This window comes from Trichoplusia ni, chromosome 2 (genome assembly GCF_003590095.1).
Source record: "Trichoplusia ni isolate ovarian cell line Hi5 chromosome 2, tn1, whole genome shotgun sequence".
Taxonomy (NCBI): Eukaryota; Metazoa; Arthropoda; class Insecta; order Lepidoptera; family Noctuidae; genus Trichoplusia; species Trichoplusia ni.
Genome location: NC_039479.1, coordinates 18,514,846 through 18,535,085, shown reverse-complemented (window position 1 = coordinate 18,535,085; position 20,240 = coordinate 18,514,846). Strand labels below are relative to the sequence as shown.

Sequence of the window (20,240 nt, the reverse complement as noted above, 5' to 3'; positions counted from 1 at the left end):
TTAAACTTAGAAATGTCTGACCCGGTCGATAGACTTGCCATTTATATATTACTAGCTGTTGCCCGCAACTTCGTCCCCGTGGGTAGATCTTATAAGTTATGATTTATACCTGCCCTGTTTTTTTACATTTTTCATTGTATCTTCGCTCCTATTAGTCGCAGCGTGATGGTTTATAGCCAAATAACCAAATAAGCCAAATAATTTTTCAATTTGGACCAGTAGTTCCTTAGATTAGCGCGTTCAAACAAACAAACAAACAAACTCTTCAGCTTTATATATTAGTATATTCAGCTTTATATATTAGTATAGAGTATACATAACATTATTTATATATGTATGTATAGAGCTTTGACGTGTATTTTGTGGAAAGTTTATTGTTTCGTAAACCTTCGCTATACGGCCTTGTTCAAGACGTTGTCTCTTGAAGATTTTTTATTGCGTATAGGAAGAGAGACACGAGTATTCGCCGTGTAATGCGCTGTCATGTTTCCAATCTGCTATAATATAACTTTAAGAGAAGGCAATAATTGTATAAAAGTTGACGGAAAAGGGATCAATCAGAAGTATGAAAGTGGCACTTAAATAATTGGAAATAAAAGTTCATATCTCAGAGCGATAGCTATAATCGTCGTAGCTATAATATCAAAAATTACAATACTTTTTCCTGTTGCCCAAGTAACTGGGTTGAGGAGATCAGATAGGCAATCTCTCCTTGTTGAACACTGGTACTTAGCTGAATCCAGTTAGACTGGAAGCTGACCCCAGCATAGTTGGGAAAAGGCTAGAATCATGAGTTTTTTGTGTAAAAATACTGATAACTATAAGTATTAAGTTCTTGAGTCCATTTCAATAATCCTAAAGTGACCAATTTTATTTAGGCTGCACTAACATCAGGCCTAAAAAAGGCTAAAAAAAAGTTTAAAATTGAAGCAAGGAGGTTTCGTGACTTAAAAAAAAGCTAAAAATACAATAAACGCAGCTGTATGGAGTACAATGAGTTTATAGCGTATAGCGAGCTATTGTGAAAGCTCGACAGATGTGGTCTGCGATCAAGCTGGCCCAACAGTTGGCTAGTACAATACTGGAGTCTTTTATCCGCCATATAAACGCGGGAAAGTCATTCGGCCAGTGACATAAGGTTTGTGATCCGTCGTATTGTGTAAATCAGTAGTTTTGTCTTTGTAAAGTTGTATGAGGTTGTGATAACTGATGTTGGTTTCGTTTTGCGCTTACATACTGATTTGTTTTTTTCAATTAAACGCAAATTAAAATAAATGTTCCGATAAATGTTCAAAATAGCGAGGTCTGTGAACTGTTTCTGAATCTTTGTAAGTATTTTTTTATTTTAATATTTGGAACCGATTACATAATAATGTATCGAATACTTAATCAAATAACGCTTTTATAAATGTTTTTTTTACTAATGAATTTAATTCTCACTAGAAAACCAAAAAATACTATAAAAATAGAGACTGGAATAGTAGTCAAACTAAAAGGTTAACAGTTTTGGGTGACGAATAAATCTATTTAAAAACGCAAATGTATTCATCACCCAAACGATTTGTATTTCTGTACCCTATTGGTCCGCGAGTCCGACTGGCATTCGACCGTTTATTTCTTTTACAAAAGCGCCAACAACTAGAACTGGAAACAAAAGGTTCTGTTTCAATATTATTTATAGGTTTGTTCCTTGTTCGAAACAATTTGCCGCTCAGTTACGCGGCCCCCGTATAATTTGTCAGCTGAATGCACTTTTACACTGAAGCCAAATTACTAAAGCTAGCATAAAACGTGGTCAAAACTATTGTATACTAAAAATATTGTTTAATAACATTTTTTACTTTTTAATCCAATCTATTCTTTTTTAGTAGTTACTTTCAAAGGCAACATGTTTTTTTTTTCAATTTATGTCTTACAAACCAACTTCGAAAAAGGGTGTATATTGTATCTTTGTTGCTTAGTCAAAATTCCTTTTATTGCCAATAGGGTATGTTTTTACAATGCCTGTTGCTGTGACCATGACAAATATTTATGAAATTACAAAACTGACTATTAAAGCAACTAGAGTTAACTCCTCGAAGTCTTATCCAAACCTATCCAAAGCTTTACACAAATATCTGGAATTCACTCCAATATTCCGAACTGAAATAAAAATTCATCGCGAACTCAAAGTTAAACGAAGTGAAATTTAATTAAAGAAATTCTCTTATCGTTTTATGCAGTTCGTAGAAGTTTCTAGCATCAAATGTAATGGCTAATGCTGTTATGGCGTGGGTCTAGCAGCTGTCTCTGGTAGTACAACGTTATGACCACTAGCGTAAAGGGCACCTACCACCACACCTCAATCTAAAACCGTCGTGATTGTGCGAGCAGGACAGTGCTCTACACAGTGTAGAGCTACATTTCTCTCCCACACTTGCAACTATTTTACTTTAAGATTTGTTGGTATCCCCCAAGGATTCTATTGGCACCCGCTTCGAACGATATTAGTATGACTTTGGAACGTGATTCGGTATTGTTATCGAACTTAAACACCAGTTACGGGTGTTAGGTTTAAACAGTACTGCCACTTAATGAAATTAAAATTTTAGTGCATGCGCTTTTTGAAATTTTCATGGAATTATTTTTAACTTCTAGTAATTGTGTATTAAAAATAAAAAATAATAATTCAAAAGTTATTTTTAATATTCATCACTAAACCATTTTCACAGATTTTGTCAGTTATTTCAACGACGAACCTTTTTCAAAGCCGAATTGGAAGAACAATGGCAACGTTAACACTTGAGATAATTTTAAGCCCTTCCCAAGTTTTTGTCTGTCCCCACAGTCTTCGTCCCTTCCCCGGAGATACGTAAATCGGATTAAATATAAGAATTCATTCTCCGGACTCTTCTCATTTTCAATTAAAAAGAAAATTAGCCCGATGGCTCCCTACTTTTTGAATAATAAAATAAAATTCTGTTGTTGATTGAAAATTTAACGGAGATCATTTATATTCGTAATGCAATTAAGATGTTCTCTTTTAAAACTTTTAAAACCCTATTCATTATAGATACTTAGTCTGGGGGCTAAAATGCCGATACGTTTTCCATAAACATAATTCGAAAATCGAATGATTAATTTATGCTTACTCAAGATTAGAGTTGAGGTAATATGGAAATCAGTATAATTCTATGAATTAAATTCATCGGAAACTACGCGTGTTGGTGAATATTCATATCATGTAAAGTCGGGCAAACATACCATACATAATATCTATGCTCTACATTCTTATATCGCTGGTGATCTGCCAACTTTACTGCTAATAATTTCAAACATATCTTCATCTGTTCGTTAAATTGTGGGAAAAGTGAGGTATTAGCGGGTTAACAATATTATCTATCTAATTGAATTCCGGAACGGTTGGATAACCGCGATTAATTAAGGCCCGACCATCATCCCAATCAGCGGGACTCATTGACCTTTATAGAAAATTGTATTGTTACAGCTAACAGTTGTATTGCCCAGTTAATGTTGATATTGTTTACCTCAATTGTTTAAAATATTATGAAGCCAAGTTTAAAGCTATTTGTACGTTATTGTAACTTATTTGGGCTAAATATTATTATATGTATTATATCCTAAATTTAAATTAAAAATACAATGTTTTTAAACAATGTTGACGAGAATTGAATTCTTGTTTTGAATTTATGTTTTCCTTTATTTTCCATAAGAAATTTTGAGGTTAAAGTTTTCTTTTCTTATAATCAGAAACAAAAGATTAATAAAAAACATTCTTTTTTCTTTATTGTAAATAATGAAGAGTGGATTTCAACTTTCTAACCTCGAAGCCAAAGACAAACATGAAACACACAGCGTTCAGAAAATATGATGTTACAAGGAAAGTATTAGCATAAGTGAGTTTGTTCTTAAACTGTTCTCTAGATTAAGGTCATTGAGGGAGAAGACGATAGGAATGCCTTCGTAAAGTAATATTATGTAAATACATACCAAGATAGGGGTACGTATTAGTTGGAAAACTGTGTATGTACTTCATACTTCTTGGAAAACAGACGAGAGTATAGTTCTGTAGGGTATGAATAAGGCTTAATCAAGAGGAAACATTCAAAGCTGAAAAAGCATGAGGAAAATACGATGAATAAAGTTTGGAAGAGATAAAATTGATTAAAATTATTTATCGATTTTCCTTTGTTTTCGCTTTTGTTTTATTATTACAATCATCAATGTAATTCCATTGTTGGGCGAAGGCTTTTTTGTTACCTCATACAGCCAGGCTCAATTAAAATTGTTCAATAATGTTTATTATAATTATTACTTGATATTTCAAATTGTATTCGATTGTTTTATAAATGAATATTTTCTCGATAGCCATAACCTCAGGATTTACGACAAAAAATATTTATTTCAAATACACGAAAACTATAAAACAGGTGTTGGGAATAAATCCTTTGAGGTTTATACGATATTCTTTATAAACTTAGAATTGGTTCCCTATAATATTTATTTTGATTCGAACGTATGATTGATCTATGAATTGAAAAAGAAATTGATGTTACTCTCTGAGGTAAAACCTCGTATTTTCCGAAGCGAACAATGATATTTGATACAAGAAAGAACGTTATTTTTGTAACTTTGATCTGTATGAAAACGTATACAGGAAAATATTGTCGTAATAAATTGTAATTACTTTAACCAAGCTTTATTATTATGGTAAGCAAATAAATCAAAAAGATGTCGGGAGAAAAAATGTGAAGATGCAATAAATATCGCAGCCATTTTAATTACAGACAAATAGATCATATTTTTCCTTGTCACAAGTATCCGGAAATTCTTCTCGAAGAACCCTCATAATTTATACAATTACGGCTATAACAAGGAATTTTCACATGAGACAAAAATACCCTAAACAACAAAAACATTTTGACATGAATTTTATAAACCAACACTCGTGTTACTGTCGAGACACATAAGTGTTGATGAAGACGAACGTCCCTCGAGTGGCTCAGTCTACAATAAACCAATAAAGGACAAAAAACCGGCCAAGGGCGAGTTGGCCCGCGCCACTTTAAAAACAAAATATTTGTTGACAAATAAAATTTCATCCATGAAGTTGATAACTTTGAAAACCGTTGCTTTACTTAGATCTTTATTCTAACCTTTTGTTGTTATAAATTTCAACTGACTAGCTCAGGAGATACAGCCTATTGACTGGTAGGACAAGCGGACAGAAGGTACTGTATTGTAACCTGACTTATTTAATAACCTTCATTCTTTATTCGTACGGATCCCTAAAAACACAACAGAGGACCAACCACCACATCTTAAAGAACCAAAACTGTAGCAATTGTAAGAGTGAAATAACGCTCTATACAACGTAGAACGGCATCTCACTTCAACGAATTCCGGTGACTGCCTTATTTTGGGACACTTGTCTCGGATCTCGGCGACTAACAAAAAATGCGGTACACTTGTGTTTTTCAGGGAAAAACTAGGAACATGTAAGTCTGTCTTATAAATCTCAACGAGATAACGATAAATGAATGAAACTTGTATGGAGTATTTGAGTTTTTACGGTTTATATTGTAACTTTAGGGAGGGTATTTTGTTGCAGGCTTATTAAGTGCATTAACAATTTTCAGTTAGGTTTTTTGTTTCGAAATAGATCTGCATTTTACTGATAGTAGTTAAAATTATGGAAAATAAATACAGAATTGTATTTGCGTGTGTTTAAACTTATAATTATTATTATTAATCTTATTCAGTACTGAGGAATAAAAATCTGACTAAAAAGAAAAAGCTTTCTGATCGTATCGAGGATCAATAAGATTGATTCGACAGTAGTCGATCGTATTTCAACATTTTGAGGATCACTATCTGAAATCAGTAGTAAAATAACTACATGCAATCCTACCACATACATAGGTCAAACATTAATCTTCAGTAGCACATCTACGAAATTTTTCGTCTCTACATTTTCCGTCTCTATCTTTGTTTTTTCATAGGACAAAACCTGAGTTACGTTTGTTTTTCGTGTGTAACACTAAAAACTAAAAAAGCTAGGCTCCACTGCCTTATAAATCTCGGCGAGAAAGATAACGCGAAACAAATAGTTGGTTGTGTCACGGGAATTGTTTTACGGGCAGAAAATGGGCATGTTTATGTTTTGATATCACTGTAAATGTTTCTACTGAGTTAGCTTTGGATGTAGGTGAGATTCGTCACGAATGAGGTATGGGTTGTTTCTTCATTACGATACTGTTTGTAAATGACGTAATGTTGTAATCAGGATTAAGTTATTCAAGATAGGCGAAGCATACTTTGAATGCCAAAAAATGGACAGTACCCCGTATTGAAGGCCATTCAGCTCTTTCTAAGTAAGTACTGTGGAAAAGAATTGGCGAAACAAAGTAACAACGCAAGATACATTTAACGTTAAAATAATATTGTGATCTCCGATTTCAAGGTATTTGAGGCGTAAGTGTTCAAATCGCAGAATAAATGTAAATTCAATAAAGTTTTTAAGAACACTCCAATGTTATTAAGCTTCTCTCATCACCAAGTTTCTACAAACACACTTTTTAATGCTAAAATATTATTCGAAACTTTAAACATCTCGGCGCTCTTTGTTAGTGAAGTCTCTTAAATTTGCGTTCTTTTGCTCATAAATAATTTATAGAGATTCAGAGACTTGTAAAAACCGCCTATAGAATGAGATTTTTATTGTCAAAGTATTAATAAACATTAGAATATTACAAGACAATATCATTAAACAGGAAGTAGAGCCTTTTATGAAAACAAACAATCAAGAGAAAAGGAATACTAAGTCATGGATTTTTTTTATGCAGCCTGATTTAGATCCCACTGCTGAGCAAATTTTTCCCCCTTTCTCCTAAAGATTTATCTATCTTTTGCGATTTCTGGCGATATCAAGTACTAACTTTAAAATTAGTTTAAAATGAAAATGTATATAAGATGTGGAAATAAAACGTTTTAGTACATCAAAACGCAACAATGGCAAACGAAACGATAAAAACCATAATGTGGACCCAGAAGTAAAAATGTCCATTGAAATCCCTTCATAATTTAAACATGAATTTGGGATGAGAAATAAAATTGTAAAAAAAAATCTAACAAGCGGATATGGATGGAAAGCGGGGAGTATTCGAGTAAACAATAGCTTTGTAAGCCTTATGAATAGTCACTGAGTGTTGAAAGAATAATTGGCTCTTTTGTTTTTGCCCCCGACGTGCCTATTCATCAATACATAGACGTGTTTCAATCTCTGTCCGCTTTGTTTTAATTTATACCGGTGGAATATTAATCTGGATCGGCGTAGAGGATTTCGGAATGCATTGATTCTGTTTTAGCTCTAAACGATTTTTGTACAATGTTTTTTGTGTCAGATGATACAAAAATATATATTATTTGTATACTAGCTGTTAACCGCGGGCGCGAAAACTACAAATCGAAAAGAATCCCACGGGAACATAAAATCGGGATAAGGACTATCCTATGTGCTAATCCTGGTTACAAATGATCTGTGTACCAAGTTTCGTTTAATTCCGTTTAGTTTTTTTTAAGAAAAAGCGACTAAAGATCCATAATTTCATGTTTATGATATTGTTAGGACTAACATGAGTTTTGTGCGAAGTCACATGTTACTGAACTCGGTTAGAATAATTTTGATATGTTAAGTAGACGTGCAGAACGTAACGCGCATAAAATTTTAGTATCAGCAGACGACATAAATACACATTACAAAGTGTTCGTGGCTTCGAACCTTTAACCTTAGAATTCGTGAGGGACAATAGTGGGTCTCACGTACGACGCAGGTTGGTAACACGTGGACAGATTGTAAAACCTACTTTTATTACTTTTTTTTAAATCGTTCGATAATATTTATTTCTTCTTAATTATTTTTTAAACTTTGAACGTCTTTTGTCAAAATACATCAGAAGTACTTATTTTACTCAAAATTAATTAGATGTCCGAAATATTTGTAGGTTTTATAAATATAGTTAGTCCATAATTGTCAACCTTGATGGCTTTAAGACGGAAAAGACTAACTCATAATGGAAGAATGAGTGAGTCTGCTAAAGAAGAATTTATTTAAATATACCCTTGATAATATGTAGACTGGAAAGGGGCTTCTGTCTTGCTATGAAAAGGGATAACGTAGGTACAGTAATAGTACACAAACACAAAACCGCCCTTGCCAAAAACCTTAAGCGGGTTCTTACGGAGCGTCAATGGTCTCCACAGGTTCCTAAGACGTTCAACACGTCGTCGGTAACATGTCACCGCGGTTACTCGGCTGCCGGGACCTCGGGAGCTTGGTTACGGCCCGTCTCGATCTAACAAGATTCCCGTCGCTCGTTACACCAATTTATTACGCCCTTAGGAGGGATTTATACTTTTTGTGGTAGTTTCCGTCTGTCCGCAGCAAGACCCGTAACGTATTATCTCTCGGAGTGGCTCATTTTGTATCTGTGATGTGGGCGGCATCTGCAGCTGATCGCTCCGTCGGACGGCTTTAGTTCAAACCTATTAAGGGAACTACTAAAAACTGCTGCCGTCATTTGTAGTGGACGGCGAGTTTAGTTTTTAGTGTTATGGATGAAGCGTCGCTATTTGTCAGAATTATTGAATATTGCTTTCGGTTTGCAAGATTTGATGGTAAAAAAAATGACTAGTTTGGTGTCTTGGTTTCTTTTTTAGAAAAGTTTCTAACATAATAATGGTAATAATGATATCGGAAAATGATTTGAATAAACATTGTGTGGTTTTATTATTAATGAAACAGTCTTTTAAAAGTGTTATTTTATTATTCACGCACTGAATAAATTAAACAATACTAACCACTGTTTGAATCTGGTTAACTGTACAACTGTGAACAACTATAAAGTACTGGTGAAAGTTTTTCAGTGGTTTTCAGGAAGTTGGCGTCGCGCCATCGGGACTTGTCGCGCGCCGCTCCCCGCTAGGGCTGTCATATCCCAAAAAGTCAAAAAAATATAACGAGAATCCAAGAACTGTTACAGACAAAAATGGAATGGAAGAACATGGATATGTATTTCTCGGAGTAAAAAATAGGCACTTTTCTTTAATGTTTTTTCGTATTGTGTTTAAGATATAGATTTGACTGGCGTTTTTAGAACACGGTCTTTTAAAGTGTATTATTTCGTACTAAGTCTTAAATATAATTTTATAACATTAACATAAAGACACTAATTCAAAATATTATAAAAATAAACCTAAGTTTTAAAAATGTTTCATAAGCGCAAAATTAAATGTAGCAAAATTTTGTATGCAAAGCATGTTTCGCTGGCATCGGCTACTCGGCACAGATTGAGCAATTAGCATAATCACGACATTTTTGATACATTGCCTTGGCTTGCAGTGGAAACTAGAGCGGGGAGCTTCGTGACAACCCTAGCGCGACGAGGCGGTATCTTACTTGATGACGTCACAGTTTTATGTCAGTCTCATGGAATACGAATAAGGATTTATTAAGTTAGAGATAAAACAAATTAATTATATCAGTAAATGCTTTATAGGGTTATCAGAGTAAATGGTCTCGAAGTTAATGGGGATGCTTCATCATTAAAAATAATAGCGATGAATATTTTAATTACTTTCGTTGGTTCCCTGATAAAATACGTTGACAGGGTCACGCCGAATATCATTTAAATGCATCGGGAATGAAGAATGAGTTGAATAGTGTTCCATGATATATTTTTATGATTGCGGGAAACGTCATCAACAAGCCATTGTTTTAAATAAAATATTTTTATACAACATAAATGTTGCTTTTTCTCGGATACAGAGACGATCTACCCGGAACAGGCTCCACATGACGCCGCTTCCTTTTGTCTTGTTCCTTTATAACCATTTCGTTGCATTTTACTCGAAAGACTTTTATGGAAAATAATATAAGGAAATTCCCCTTATTTTTCTTTCCTTGCAAATAGTAAACTGATATCTCTTGGGCACGAGTGTTTTATTTATGCTTGTTGAAAGCATCGCGAAGCTGCGACGAGTTTCCTCCTTTCCTACTAAACACGCGTTTACCATAATACTAGTAACTGTTTATCGGAAAATATTATCTGACATTAAAAGGAAATCTGGAAAAAATAACACATGAAGAATAAAAATGGAATATGGTTATTATATTTTATTTTAAGATGGCTTGTTCAAAGCATCTATATTATAATTTTTTGAGACACTAGTACATTGTTGCGTAATCGAATGCACGTCTTATTTTTTACTAGCTATCCCAAAACATATAATGTAAAATTTTGCACGTTATTTCAAGGGTTTAGGATATTAAGCATTGTGTGAAACGAAAATATACTATATCTTTCTATATTCTTTATTTATTTTTCACACAGGATCGCACCCAAAATGCGTGCGCAAAATTCATTTAAATTGGTCTAGACTTTCAGTGGCATGTACAATTAAATTACACATGCAAAGATAAACTAATAAAATAAGCTCATAAAAATGCGGACTGTGATATTATGCTTGAAAATAATACCTACACTAGTCCGCAATTTGGTAGAGATTCTACAATCTTACTACATAACATTATACCTACTTCATACAATAATAATATAATAGAATATTTTGTTATAACGAGAAATTATTTCAGTGGTCTCAAGGATCCTAGAACACGAATAGTTTCCCCCACTCCAAGCCCTTTTCGATATTAATTCAATTACCTACTGTCTAATAACAAGTAAAATATCGCTTGATATATCAAGATAGCAAACGTATCTGAGTGCCATTATTGTTTTGAAGTGGTGGAAACGCTTGAAAATTATTGGTTCAAGTCTGCGTTTACTTAGCAACAAATTTTGGAATTATTGAGGTGAATTTATACGTCTGAAATTTATCGAGATTATTTTTTTTCTGGTATGCTTGCTATAAATGTGAAAGCAATAGTTGTTTTTCTTTTGACATATGGAAGAGTCATCAAGTATACCAATTTCTGTGATAAAAAATACCAACGATGAAGAAGGTTCCTCATCTTTACGTGACACAAAAAAAGACTCAGTTCCACATCGAAAAACAATTGCCACTTTACGAGAAACGTATTTAGTATTCTCAATTCATAATATCTTTACTAATTGCATACTTAACTTTATAATAACATAGAAAGTGTTCGTGCTTCAGGACAATACATATACAGAAAAGACAGGTATTAGATTCCGACGAAAGTAATTACTGTAAGTTGTTGCCCCGTCACCTGGAGTGCGGCTGCGAGACCTCAACCATTCACCTCGACACTACACCCCCGAGGTCAAAGAATGTCGTCATTTGTCATCCCATCCAGACGCGTGTGATAAAACGCCAGCTGAACGCGTTCCACGTAACTACCTTACATAACACCAAAGCCGACGTATTTCCTCCCCCGAAACGACTTTCAAAAAGGTAACTTTCGGAAAAAAGACACCAAAGAATCTCCACTATGCGTCGTATACGTCGACTTTCGTTTTACCGGAAATTAGGGTCTCCTTACTGTAGATTGCTCAAAGCGATAACAAGCGAAAGGTTACTGCGAGTTGAATCGAATGAGGTTGGAAATAATTTACGTAGAAGGCGCTCAATGTTTTTGTTATTTTTTTCTCTTAAAAAGAAAAAAAGAGAATTGCTTTTATCCTTTGTCGACTGGGCGGATCTTGTAACGCTTTCAAAAAGGTTTCAGGTTGGATCATCGCTATTAATATGTTATCCTGCTTTAATCGTATTTGTTTGTGTTAAAGCAGCTTTTGTTTACTTGCGGATTTTAATTTGCGTCTTAAAGTCTTAAAAGGATTTTTTTTAATTCATTGTAACACCGAAGATAGAACTGTATTTTCGGCAATATATACATTTTTTCTGAAACAATGTGAAACCCGCAAATATAAAAATATAACTAAAATATAGTTTCATAGATAGTGAATAAGTTGGTGGTCCAAGCATAATCCTAAGTATCCATGACAAATAACTAATTTTGAAAGATTTATTATTTTCACAAGCTAATCAAACGTGCCTGCAACCAAAATAAAACAAACACACTTCTCCCCTGACGCAATGACGCAAAAATGGAAAATAAAAACCTCGCAATAAATCTAATCACAGTCAAAACTTTTCTTCACTGTTAAATGGGAAAGAAAAAAATTGTTCTAAAACCTACGCATTCATAATAATTAAACGTGTAATGTTCTGAGGGGGCAATAAATACCAGCTGTCGGGCTGAACATGAGTTACTGGTGCCTCGTTAACGCATCCAGCACGAAGCATTGAACATGATAATTGACACTTCGCGCGAGGCTCAAGGGACTTCCCCTGGTGCAACATTTGTTAGACCACCGCTCTCGGGGTATGAGAAGCTTTTGCGGGTAACGAAGTTGCTCTACTTAGTTCTTCTGTATGTGAAGACTTGTATTCTCAGTGAGATGAGATGCTCATTTTCATGTTTTCATCAAATCGCATAATAACTGTGAATTTCCCGCATTCTATGGCTAAAGATACTCGTGATAAGCTTTTGACAACCTTACTAAATTAAATTAAATATTGTGTACTATACTTACCAAAGTAATTTCCAAGATGACATCGTTTCGGGATCTACTACCTCAAATGACCAAGTCCTAAGTTTTTGAAGCCACTAAACCTAGACAGAAAGTACCTACTTCAGTTTGTTTTTCTGGGAAAGGGTTGGATACCAAAGAACAGCGTCAAAGGAATTACGATTATAACTAGTCTTGAAAAAAATTGACTTGAGATTCTGTCAAATACCTACTCCTTGGTCCCTTACCTTGGTATTTTAATATTCTTTCTCGAACTACATATTTTATGGGTATGACGAAGTGACTATAAAAGTAGATTTGGTGTGAAAATCTCTGGATCTCAAACATATTTGTTCCGAACGGAAATTGAATATGCGGTCTTTGGCGCTGAAAGCCAAACTTGGCAGAACGGTTGTAAAGTCGCTCATGTATGTAATAACGGCCACAATCTCAAAATGAGAAGTAATGTGTATGAAGACAGATTTGAAGTATAACTATATTTTCTTATCGGTGATCTGTGCATATATGAGAAGAGGATGGATACCTAATAGAATGAAAAAATAAAGTGTGAAGTAAAGTGAGGTTATATTACAAATTACAAGTTTGAAGTACGCGGAAAACCCTATTAAAAATGTGTCGCAGAGAGTCATAGGCAAAGTGTTAACTTAACATTCTTTTAAGATATTTTCATCCTTTTTGTCACATCAACACAAAATAAAAAGAACATATTTTATTTTCAGCCAGTGGTGTTGAGATGTTTTTACGACAAAATTAACGTAAAGACAGGCGAAAATTAATGAATCATCTGGAGCGGAATAGGCATCGCACCGTAATTCCGCTTTTTCAGCCAACAAAGTGAATCTGCTCGGAGAATATTTAAGAGGATAAAAGATTTTTGAAAACTTTTGGGAAATATTTTTAAAATTGAAGAAAGAAAATGTTGGTGTTGACTAATTTTACTTTTATGCACACAAAAGTTACTTATAAATTTAGAAAACAATCAAGGGGTTTATCTGCCCACGATATATTATTTTTAAATTTTCAATTCTGTTAACAGATCTGTTAGTTTAATCAAGTTTAATGGTTAGTGGCATTGACTGCTATACGGTAATATATGGTAGTAGTTTCGATTACCACTCAGGAGAAATGTTTTTGTAATGAACGCGATGCCATGCTCTGCGTCTGGGCATAATTTATCAACAGTGTATGTATAGGTATGTTCATCAGTAACCTAGTACTCATAATACAAGATCTGCTTAGTTTAGGAGTAGATGAAGTTGTCGAATTTTATTTTATTATCATAAAAGGAGCATGTTTAGTTGCATGAATTCGTTGTGTAATTTAATTTTACAAAAATACTACATCATTAACTAAAAGAACATTTATTAATGACTACAAGCGCACGTTGCGGACCCTTTTGCACGGGCGTTAGCCTCATTCCTAGGCGTAAAGGCAACAGCACTTGCACAAAGTAAACGCGCACACTTATTCCCCGCGTGCAGTTACAAGCGCCACATGTGCCACACGTTATTTATCCCCTGGTACCTACAAAGTACCAGTATTACGCAACGATCTGCCAACAACGCGATTTGAAACATAGAAACCGGGGTCTTCCCTTATCATTTAATTTTACCCCTCTTAATTTTTTTGAACTAATTAGTGGGGAGTTTGTATTTTTTGCCGAAGATTTTTTGCTCAAAACCTCTGCACTTTCCACAATGGCACCGTCTTAATTGACCCACCAAACGCCGTTAACACTCTACTTTATATTAATATCCTCAGCAATTTTTCAACTTTTCGAATTTTCTCGTTTCGCCAGGGGGGATTATAAGTCATCGTTTTTTTACCAGAAAACAGAACTTTTTTACAATACCCCACTGCAGCGTTAAACTTTTATTAAACGTTTTACTGGCCCGCAAGTTAGGAGGTCTTTTTAAGCAATCCAATGTAATTTATTTATCAGCTTTTGTGCGAGTGTTTTTGGATAAAAGTACCCTTTGTGTGGCAGAACTAAATTGAAATATACGTATTTTTAACAAAGACAAAGCTTTTGATTGTTTAGAATAAATGGTGGCCAATGAAGGTTTTTACACAGGGTTATTTAATTAAGGTGGTGTCGGTCTCGTGGCACACAGTCCTTTTAAGTTTAACCGATTATGGAACTAGCGGCATTACTCTTTTTTTAAATACATATTGACATAGGTAAAATAATAGATGGCTTAGTAAATTGTCTTGACACTTAATTGGTAATGCTACGTTCCGTAGATATTCGCAATATACTAGGTAAAGACTGAAGACTGAATTGTCAAAGCTTTGTAGCCTCATTTATAAGACGACGGTACCTGTTCTGTTATTAGCCGTATCTACCGCTGTACCTGTAGTTAAGTCGTTTTTGTTCATTCAACTGGTCGGCAAGAACCAGTTAGAGAAAACCTTTTTAGATCTCGATACATGCTTCGTATACTGATGATATCGATTATAATTAAATTGTCATGTTCCGTATACGTGTTTGTCATGTAATGTCTTAATGAAGGCTTTTTGTATCTACATAATATGTAAGTATGAGTAATATGTGTATTTATGAAGCACGTCTTCATGCTGTGATAGGATCTTGTGGTCATTACCTCGGTTGACTTTGTTTTGATATGAATGGTTGTTGAGCCGTGGGTTAAAGGGGAGCGGTTATAGTCTGACTAAAGACATGTTATGGTCATTTGAAGAAATTAGTGGCGATGATGCATTTAAACTCTTCACATATTATTTTACTTAAGGTAAGTACTGCTCGCGGCATCGTCCTATAGTAATTTTCTTACGAGTATTTTACTTTCTCTGGTTGTTAGTCGCATAATAATTTAATGCTTTGCGGCTATTTATATGGATTTGTTTTCGAACTTCAGGTTCAATCCCAACGAACGCAAGCACCAAAGTTTTTTTTAATATGTAGCTATATTTTTTAAATTTTGAGACACAACCTGGATTCCAATGAATTCTAAAAATACCAAACCCGTAGTGAGCAAGCGAGAAGATCAATGCTCACATTTTCCCTATATAGGCCTGTGTCCCGTGGGACATTTGTACGATGGTATTATTATATATTTAGGAGAACAGAAATGGCACTCAGAATTGAAGTCGATGCTTGGCTCTAATCCGTCTATTTTTACGGTTTACGTGTTAAGTAGTGTTGACCCTTCGACATTTATGTTTTCATAGGATAAATCTTACCTTTTTCCTCTTTCACGTGAATGCCCGCTATCTGGGGTCAGGTTCTGAAACAAAATATACTTTTATACTGTTTTGCTTTGGCAATATTGCGATTGCGAAGCAGATTCAGTGGATATTTTTTTATGCAGCTAGTATTTCGTAATAACATGTTTCTTGGGAGTTTGGATTAATTTGATCTGGTCAAGTTTCAGTTTCTGGGAATTGAAAATTGGATTTCTGTTAATCTGTAGCTACCATTTAATTCTGGGAAACTTGGAATGAATTACGGTTCAGTAGCATGAGATGAATATTTTGACTTGTGCAAAGTACACTGTTACCATCTAACTTCGAACTATTGAACAAATAACGCACGTGTGCAAAATACACACGAGTTCCGAACTTTAATTACAGGGAAGTGGTTGATGGCCACTTCGACATAACGTTTGATAACTAATTTTCCGAGTTGTTACAATAACTTATAAAGTTAGGCCATTCTCGGGTCGATGTTAATAGCCTGGCCGCTTCAATTTCACTTTCCTTGTCACAAATCAGACGTAATGTTTATGTTTTTCAGCAATATTTTGCAGTTTATTGCCCGTTAAATCTTGGCAATAACAGATTATATGTAGATTCAATAGGTCCGATGGTAATGGATTAGTAAGTTGTTACATGCGAGGGCCGTATAAAACTATACTGTTGGATAGAGACCGGTGTCAATTAAAAGTGTTGTGGGCTCCATCTCCGCGTAGTACGAGCGTCTGTGTTATCCACTTATGCTTGTCTGGGTGGCTTTGTGGAAATTGAATATTTCTGAAGTTTATTCCTTAGTGCGGGAGTCACTTTTTTTTAGGAGAAAGTTATGATATTTGAAGCAAAGAATAGCATTTTTGATTGGCCATTTTGAACGTTTGATTTTCAAAACATGCCGCTAAAATGACAGTATCCCTATTATTACACAACAACAGCGTTCAAAACATGAAAATTAAGCACGTGCACACTTTAGAACTAAAATTTAATAAAACTCCGCTGTCATTGCAGCTTCCTATTGAATTCAGCTTGATGGGTTTTATCTCTTTCACACAAACAATATTTCAACAGTTTGAAAAAGAGATTTCGTATCGGTTCGAAGATTGTAAAAGCGATGTTTGTGTTCCATTGTACGAGCGCAAATACACTAGAGTACACACAACGGGGTACGTTGCCTACCAATGCCTCTAAAGTAAGACTTGCAGCTGTGGAAGCGAGACGGATATACACGGTGTAGAGTGGCTTCTCTCTCCCACACCTGTATTTTTTCCTTTAAGATGTTGTGTGGTAAGTTCCCCGATTGCTATATCTGCGTTTTCTCTAGAGGAAGCCATTCCATCTATGGCGATACTACTTTCAATGAATGTTTCTCTGAATTGGCTAGTACCGTATTACGTTTTTACTACATTTAGCTTGCAGCAACTGCTTTTAACAACCCTCGTTAACATGAATTAATGTGAGGACCTACTAAAGTGACAGTTCCCTTATTGAGCGTGTACATTTACCTATTATGTATTCTTAGCAAAACGGCCGTGTCATTGCAAGGGATACCTAAGAACTTGTGGCAGACTAAATCCTCCTTGTACGATATAGTGGCGGTGGAAATATTTCCCATTTTCCACCAACGTAGTTTTAGTTATACGGTCGTCGTGCAACGTGTGGTCGGCGTGATAAGTAGCAGCTGCACTTTATTTTCTCGGCCACAAACTCACCTGATTGAACGGACATTAAAAGCGGGAAAACGAAAGGACATAAAGATAAGTAAGATTGATCAACGCTATGCAGACGGTAAGTAGTAGATTTCGCAAAAAACTAAATTCGATAAAAATGTGACGTAAAGATTGGGTTGTGTTTCAATTTTAAATAAGACTCTGTGAAATAATCTTATGTATTTGGTTGTCAGCGGTAATTTTACCTACAATTTTACACTTTAAAATGTTACCCTATATTAGATGTAACAAATATTTTGATCAGAAAAATAATTTATTCTTATTTTGAATTTTACGAACGAAATTTTAAATAATATTTTAAATAATACTAGCTGACCCAGCAAACGTTGTTTTGCCTAATAAACTATTTCTAGTTGTATGTATTTTTAATGCCACATTATAAAAAAATAAAATCAAAAAATTTCGTTAAAAAAATAAAGTATTTTTTTTTAGTGTGAGCTCAATACTTATGGGGAATGAAAAATAGATGTTAGTCGATTCTCAGACCTACTGAATACGCATATAAAAATTGGTAAAAATCGGTTAAGCCGTGTCGGAGGAGTACGGTTACTAACATCGTGACATGGGAATTTTATACAATAGACTAGACTAGAAGAAGAGAGATATCGAGACGTATAGTGAACATCGTCCGATCCGTTTGCTTTTTGTTAGATTCGTGTTACCGCTGTCGATTTATTTTTTATAACAATACCTGGGACTTAGATTATATTGGAATCTCTTCGTGCGCCCCCCGCTACGATGTTCCTTTATCCTTAGTTTACGGCAGAGCGGAGAAATATGGTTTACAATTTCAAATTGTATTTTAGCAGCTAATATATTGAATATATGTGAACCTAAACAAAATTGGTTACATGAAAAAATAAATTCTATGAGATAACATCCAAGGTGCAAATTTCATCGAAGGCATAAAATAATGTCTCTAAAACCAACTGAAATATTTTACCATTTCTATAATGCTACAAATAGGAAGATATTTTCTATAATGGAGTGTACCTTTGGGAATCCCAGACCTAACAAAACCGGCAGATTTAATACGACATCTGGGAATATATTATATCTGAGTGAAATCGCGATAACAGAGACCTACCAAAGCCCTTGAAGACTTGCATTTGCGGAAGCGAGTATAGCGAGTTAACAGGACATGGTCTGTCTCTATCAACATGGTAGAGCGCCATTTCTTTCACACGCTAAGCATATTTGACAGATGCAAGCACATTTAAAAATGCAACGCACCACCTCTAACCACCGACGCAACAAAAAGAGTGGTGTAAAATGTGTCTGTTTCTCGGTCAGTCTGTGGCATCATAGCTTCCGAATGGGCTTAAGCGATTTCAATTCAATTTGTTTTGCATTCAAGGTAAGTTATGTGCTAATATTCTTAAATATGTTGGATAAAAATTGTGTTCTCGAGTATGGAATTAAATAAAAGTCCACTGTAATAGAATATTGATGACAGTCAAGAGAGTTCTTAGCTTCGTTTGATTATCAATTTATTGATGGGAAAATGGGAAATGTAAATCCTATTGTCAAGTGAGAGTATTGAAACATCTTAGTCGTACATTTTTTTAATATTATAATAAAGTAAGTCTGTAAACATTGTGCAAGCAGGACAGCGCTACATACGCTTTCCCTCGAACCGAAAATCAGATAACGTGCACATGATCTATCTCTATCAAGGTAATAAGTTAGCACGTCTAGGTGACCATTTATCACAACAACGCATAACGCAATAAAGTCACAGTTTAGCGACAATTTATTAGCTGGCACGTCGCCAAGCGCGTCACTTAACACTCTGTGCTATAAAATGTAGGCTACTTGCTTATATGAGATGAGAAAGAAACTTCAAAATAAATGCATTTTTTTTGTATTAGCATATTTTTTATCAGTGAAGTTGCTAAGAGGTTTTCATCTATACTAATATATAAAGCTGAAGAGTTTGTTTGTTTGATTGTTTGTTTGAACGCGCTAATCTCAAAAACTACTGGTCCTAATTGAAAAATTCTTTATGTGTTGAATAGACCATTAATCGAGGAAGCGAGCGACTAATAGGAGCGAAGGTACAATGGAAAATGAGAAAAAAACAGGGCAGGTATAAATCCTAACTTATATCTTCTACCCATGGGGACGATGTCGCGGGCAACAGCTAGTTTTTTATATATTGAATTTAAAATTTTGTGAATCTGAGGGTTTTTTTTTAACAGAACTCTCAGTCAAGTAGTTTCGCCTAAAAGTGGACGGTTGACGATACTAAGGTTGATGGCTCAAATATCTAAGCGTCCGTCAAATGAATCATGAAATAGATTGACAAACGGAAATGTAATTCGTATTTGTTTACGTAACCACAGACTCATGAGAACATTGACATCAAGAAAATAAATTTTGTGCTCAATAGCTATGTCATTGGCTTCCGATCCCAAACTTGGATTTGATTTTGTGTGGTTCAAAAGGGGACTGTGTCTCTTTCTCTGGTCTGTTACCAGGCTGTATCTAATCAATAATCAGTAAGCACAATTATAAATATGATAGAACCAAGGTTTTGAAAATTATTTTTCCTTAAACTTACTTTAATTAACCTCAGGTGAGACAAGTCAAGACGCACTTAGTCGGTTATAGTAATTAACAAAAATAATCGATCCTGGTACTAAGAAATTTATTCCTTGTATCGCGTTTCACAAATATGAGTCACACTTAAAAGACACGCATCTTACGCGGGTATCAAACCCGCGACACG

At 34.7% G+C, this 20,240-nt stretch overlaps 1 protein-coding gene across 1 annotated transcript in view; it reads right to left on the bottom strand.

The window, feature by feature from the left end:
* Nucleotides 1-20,240, bottom strand: part of LOC113508529 (CD151 antigen-like) — a 145,280-nt gene that overhangs the window by 75,583 nt on the left and 49,457 nt on the right. The window contains exon 2 of the mRNA XM_026891630.1: nt 15,774-15,817. The gene's annotated coding sequence lies outside the window, so the exon portion shown is untranslated. The remainder of the gene's footprint in view (nt 1-15,773; nt 15,818-20,240) is intronic.